The sequence below is a fragment of the Scyliorhinus torazame genome, chromosome 2 (genome assembly GCF_047496885.1).
Source record: "Scyliorhinus torazame isolate Kashiwa2021f chromosome 2, sScyTor2.1, whole genome shotgun sequence".
NCBI lineage: Eukaryota > Metazoa > Chordata > Chondrichthyes > Carcharhiniformes > Scyliorhinidae > Scyliorhinus > Scyliorhinus torazame.
The window spans coordinates 314,952,068-314,958,241 of NC_092708.1; positions in this window are offsets into that span (position 1 = coordinate 314,952,068).

A 6,174-nucleotide genomic window follows, 5' to 3' on the forward strand; every position below is an offset into this window, starting at 1 on the left:
CTCAAAGCCTGCGCAGGTCGTTACAGAACCGCGTGGAGATAGAGACGACGAGATGACGGAGGCAGCAGACTCTGACTCCAAGATGGAGACACAGGACGCATCAGAGGGGGAATCCTCGGGCCCACGGGCCGTGGATGTACAACCGTTACGCCGTTCATCACGGAAGCGCTGGTCTCCGTCTCATTACACGCCGCTCGATCCAGCGCCTCGTGCAAATGGGGTCCGGCCTGCGGCAAAACGAGTCCGACGCCCTCCTTCGCCAGGGTCTTCGGTGGATTCCTTGGACTTGGGGGGGGGGGGAGGGATGTCATAACCTGCCTGCTTATCATTGGCTGGGGATTAATGACAATCCCACAATCCTGTGGGAGTATGAGCTTCCACAATGAGGGGGGCGGAGAAATCATTAGCAGACCCCCTGTATAAATAAAGCTGGCCAGTTTGGAACCAGCAGGAAGGAGTGAGCAGCAAGCTAAGTTGCTGCTGCTGTTGTGTATATATGTTATTGTAAATAAATGTTATTTTTTTGTATCCTTAAAACCCGTGCTGGATTCTTCGTGGCCCTTACGTGTCCAGAGGGGTTGTTGGGTTGTGGGGATGGGGTGGAGGTGGGGGCTTGGGTGGGTCGGTGCAGACTCGATGGGCCGGGTGGCCTCCTTCTGCGCTGTGTGTGTATGTTCTATATTCTATTAAAATTGGCCTCCTCCCAATTCAGAACCTTTATTTCCGGTCCATCAACTATCTTAAATCCAAACGAGTTATGGTCGCAGTCATCAAATTGCTCCCCCACTGAAACCTCTACCACTTGCCCGGCTTCATTCCCTAAAACTAAGTCCAACACTGACCCATATTTTGTCGGACTTTCTGACATAAAAAGCTCTCCTCAATGCATTTTAAGAAGATTTGCCCCCTCTAAGCTGGAAGCTTTTGTGATTTCTTAAGCAGTGTGATTGTATTTCTAGGCCAACGTGTAAAAATGCAGGTCTTGTATCAATCAGACACACACACTGAAGTGTATCATATTATCCTGTAATCAGAAGGTTTATCACAACAGACTTAAGAATAAAAATTATGGATTTCATTTAACAACAGGTCTATAAATGGCTGGCAAGGGAAGGGGGAGTAGACGGATGAGAACAAATTCAATGAGTACGTTGAGAAATTTTCTTTCATGACTGTGTCTGAAAATAAAGTCTCAACCAGAACACCAGGTGAATATAATTTCCACTAAGAGAGAATCAGATCCAAGTATATATATTGGGCGTTAGCTGATTTTGCACGAAAGGAAGCAACATGATGTGATGACAGTTTGCCTTTTCATAGATGTCCATCCAAGTGCAGGATGTTGTTCCACAGCCATTGCTGGACCAATACCTGTCGATGACAGATCCTTCCCAATATCAAACTGTTGACATTGAAATTGCAAGGCACATACACTCAGCTCCCAGGTGTGGCTCCCATCCTTGGCAGGCAGAGCTGGCAACTGAACACGCAGCCGAAAAGCACGGATTCACTAAGTCCAGATGAAAATGCTCAAACCATCACCAGTATCACCTTCACCGTCATCTCAGTTCCAGTATCACAATATTTTTGTTATCCCATAGTAGAAGATGAACACTCCATCTGGTCTGAGCAGATCGTTAACACGTTGTGGAAGCATCACAGTAAAATGAGAAATAAAAACAGAAAATGTTGGATAAACTCAGTAGGAGGTTTGGCAGCATCAGTGCAGAGAGAAATAGAGTTAACGTTTTGAGTGTGACCCTTCTGCAGAACTGATTACTTTAAATGTTAACCATGTTTTTCTCTCCGCAGAGTCTATCCAGCGTTTTCTGTTTTTTGTTTCAGATTTCCAGCATCTGCAGTATTTTACTTTTATTTAAACAGATTGACAGTTGGGGTGGCTGTAGTAAGCAGACATCAGAAAATCCAATCCTGTAAGTCATATTGCAATTTAAACCAAACTTCAAAGGAAGGTCCTGAACTGGTAGGGGTGGCACGGTAGCAAAGTGGGTAAGACTGTTGCTTCACAGCACCAGGGTCACAGGTTCGATTCCCGGCTTGGGTCACTGTCTGTGCCGAGTCTGCACGTTCTCCCCGTGTCGGAAACCATGGGTTTCCGCCGGGTGCTCCGGTTTCCTCCCACAACTCCCGAAAGACATGCTGTGAAGTGAATTGGACATTGTGAATTCTCCCTCAGTGTACCCGAACAGGTGCCAGAATGTGGCGACTCGGGGATTTTCACAGTCACTTCATTGCAGTGTTAATGTAAGCCTACTTGTGACAATAAAGATGATTATAAATTATAACTAGAGATATACCAGTTCTGGGAATGGAGCAGAAATGTAGCAACCTCCTGGACTAAAATAGCTGACACAAGCTCAAAATAAAAGCTAACAAATCAGACAATTTTTAGCTCAAAACTGGCCCTGAATAAAAGCCTAATAGCAACTTCACCACTTCAAGGTGACCAAATAAGTTAAATTCTTTTTTAGTACACTGGATTTCAGGATTTTATTGGTGTTTTGGCCAAAATTCAAACACTGAAAAAATTCAAGTATGACATTTTGTTATATGATTTCGTTCATGCGTACGTATACACAATTATAGCGATTTTGAGTATCACATCAGCATAGACTCAGAGAGGAAATCTAGGATGGGTTGAAAGGAAAGCTTGAAAGAGAGCACCAAGAGCTGTAAGAGAAGAAAGTAATCGGCAGAGTCACAGATTGGGTAAACCCCATCATTGCGAGAGTGAAGCAAAATGGACGGCGATGTATTTGCCTGAATCACAAAGATCTTAATCAAAAAATAAAGAGAAATCACTACCCTATTCCAGCAATGGGAAATATCACACCAGCAAGGCAGGGGCAAAATGTTTCAGCCAACAATGCCAGAAATTGACAGTGCAATATGATGCCCTATCAATTACGACGAGACGAGAGTAGAGTGTAATCGAGGCTTTATTAAGCAGAGATGTGTAGCCTCCTGCAGCTGCTGCCAAAGTGGCTGCAGCTCGGTGAGCACACACATTTATACTCCACCTACTGGGCATCGGGGAGGACCTCCTGCCAGCGGGAGACCAGGAGATTTTTGGACCGTAGGGCCAGCTGAACGGCCTTCCAGACCGTCCCATTCTCCTGCTCCACCTGCCTGTTTCCCCGGGGGTTGTAGCTGGTCGTCCTGCTCGAAGCGATGCCCTTGCTGAGCAGGTACTGACGCAGCTCATCACTCATAAAGGAGGATGCCCGGTCGCTGTGGATGTAGGCGGGGAAACTGAACAGGACGAAGATGGTGGTGAGTGCTTTGATGATGGTGGCAGACTTCATATCGGGGCATGGGTCAGCGAAGGGGAATCTGGAGTATTCGTCGACCACGTTAAGGCAGTACGTGTTTCGGTCGGTGAAGGAGAGGGGCCCTTTGAAATCCATGCTGAGGCTTTCAAAGGGACGGGAGGTCTTCACTAGATGCGCGCGGTCTGGCCGGTAGAAGTGCGATTTGCACTCCGCGCAGACCTGGCAGTCTCTGGTGATAGCCCTGACCTCCTCAATGGAGTAGGGCAGATTACAGGTGTGGTGAATGTATTCACCAAATGCATGCATGATACTGTAACCTATGACCTATGACCCGGAAGTGGTAATACGAGCTGCTTCCAGGTACTGTACTGTAACCCCGGTGGGCTCCGCCTCTGGCTCTGTCCTCACCGGGGCCATGTATAGACCGGCCGCCTGTGGGGGGCATTCATCTGTACAACCGACTCTGGCTAGGCAAGTTCATGGCTAATAAAGCCTTATGTTCACTCGCTCTCTCTGCCTCTCGGTGAATTGAAGGCATATCAATTTATTAGTCATCAACAGCACTGTGGAAGCCCTCTAAAGCCAGACAGGCTCGAACCTGACACCCGCGCATCCAAAGCCAAGGAGATTTTCGAACATTGGCTTCGATGCTTCGAGGCCTACCTCGACTCCTCAAGAACGCCTCCCACGGAGATCCTCAAGCTGCGACTCCTCCACACTCGGGTGAGCCATCGAATCTCAGTAATGATTGAGAAAGCGGCCACATTGAGGCAGCGGTCGCAACCCTCAAGGCACACTTCGTGAAGCCCGTAAATGAGGTGTTCGCCAGACACCTCCTCACTACTCGCCGTCAACATGCCGGAGAATCACTGGACGGGTATCTGGAAAGCCTGACTCTGCTCGCGAGGAACTGCAGCTATCGAGATGTGACAGTGGAGGAACACATGAACTCACAGATACGGGACACCTATGTGGTGGGGGTCCGCTCAAACTACATCAGGCTAAAACGGGACCTCCGACCTGCGGGACACGGTAAAGCTAGCTACCTCGCTAGAGTGGCCTACCAGAACCTCAGTGCGTTCCCTGCGGGCCTGGCGAACCCTCGTGGACACCCTCGTCGTGGCCCCCGTCGGACCCAACTACGTTGCAGGCCTGCGCCGCGCGGCTGCCAGCCCAGCCCGGGGAACCGCAGTGCTACTTCTGCGGCCAGGGCCAACACCCCCGGCAGCATTGCCCAGCCCGCACAGCAACGTGCAGCGACTGTGGGAAAAAGGGGCACTTCGCTAGAGTCTGTATGGACTGACCTATAGCTCAGAAATCGAAAACGCACCAGGCCCGACCCATGGACTTGCAGCCCCGCAATGTGGCTGTGTGCCTGCCCGGAACGCCCCCGTCAGATGCGTCATCAGCCTCGTGCGACTCGTGGGGGCCGCCATCTTGACCGCCGGCTCTGGCACCGATCAACACGTGCGACCGATGGGGGCGGCCATCTTGGTCACCATCTTTGCCCCAGCCTGACACGTGCGACTCATGGGGGCCGCCATCTTGTGATTCCACCAACCATGCAGGCTACCCGCAGCTGGGTGCAGTCACTCTCGACCAGTCGCAGCCGTAACAACTGAGGAACACCATGATGGTCGTCCGGGTCAACGGGCACGAGACCCCCTGTCTTTTCGACTCCGGGAGCACGGAGAGCTTTGTCCACCCCGACACGGTAAGGCGCTGCTTCCTCCACACCTACCCAGCCTCCCAAACAATCTCCCCTGCCTCCGGGTCCCATTCGGTTCAGATCCGGGGGTACTGTATCACCAATCACGCGATGCAGGGCGCAGAGTACGCTCGTTTTAAGCTCTACGTCCTCCCCCACCTCTGCGCCCCCCTACTGCTCGGATTGGACTTTCAATATAATCACCGAAGCCTGACCTTACAGTTTGGCGGACCCTTGCCCCCCCCTCATGGTGTGCAGCCTCACGACCCTCAAGGTCTCCCCCCCCTTCACTCTTTGCGAACCTCACTCCTGACTGTAAGCCCTTTGCCACCAGGAGCAGGCGGTACAGTTCGCTAGACATGACGTTTATCAAGTCGGACATCCAGCGACTGTTGAGTGAAGGGATCATCGACCCCAGCAACAGCCCTTGGAGAGCGCAGGTGGTGGTCGTCCGGACCGGGGAAAAGAATCGGATGGTTGTGGACTACAGCCAGACAATTAACCGGTTCACGCAACTGGATGCGTACCCCCTCCCCCGCATAGCGGAGATGGTCAACCAGATCGCGCAGTACCGTGTGTTCTCAACGGTCGATCTGAAGTCGGCCTACCACCAGCTCCCAATCCATCCAGAAGAGCGCCACTACACTGCCTTTGAAGCAGCCGGCCGACTCTTCCACTTCCTCCGAGTCCCCTTCGGCGTCACTAACGGGGTCTCGGTCTTTCAGAGAACGATGGACCGAATGGTGGACCAGCACGGTTTGCGGGCTACATACCCGTACTTGGACAATGTGACGATCTGCGGCCATGATCAGCAGGACCATGATGCCAACCTTCAGAGATTCCTCCAGGCCGCCCAATCGCTCAATCTTACGTACAACAAAGAAAAGTGCGTCTTCCGCACTACCCGACTGGCCATCCTCGGCTACGTCGTGGAGAATAGAGTCCTAGGGCCCAACACCGACCGTATGCGCCCCCTCACAGAACTCCCCCCCTCCCCACAGCCTCAAGGCCCTAAAAAGATGCCTGGGGCTGTTCTCATACTACACCCAGTTGATCCTCAACTATGCGGACAAAGCCCGCCCACTTATTCAAACCACCAGTTTTCCCCTGATGGATGAGTCCCGCTCAGCCTTCAGCCGCATCAAGGCTGACATCACCAAGGCCGCAATGCAA